We start from the raw sequence: 224 nt of genomic DNA on the forward strand, positions 1-224 counted from the left end.
GGGGGCGGGGGCGCTGGGGCCGCCTCCTCTCCACCCCTTTCTCGGGGTTATTCTTTTTGCAGCTTTTCTGTTCCTCTCTTGGTTCCTCTGTGCTCTTTCTCTCGGCGTTCTAGCTCGGGCGCGCGGCCTGTAGGCCCTCCATGCAGCCAAACTTGTTGTCTCAGGATATCCCGCCCCCTACTCATTCCCCTGCGCCCTCCCCTCAAAACCGCGCTCCAGCACCC

This window comes from Myotis brandtii, unplaced genomic scaffold (assembly GCF_000412655.1).
Source record: "Myotis brandtii unplaced genomic scaffold, ASM41265v1 scaffold374, whole genome shotgun sequence".
In the NCBI taxonomy this organism is placed as follows: Eukaryota; Metazoa; Chordata; class Mammalia; order Chiroptera; family Vespertilionidae; genus Myotis; species Myotis brandtii.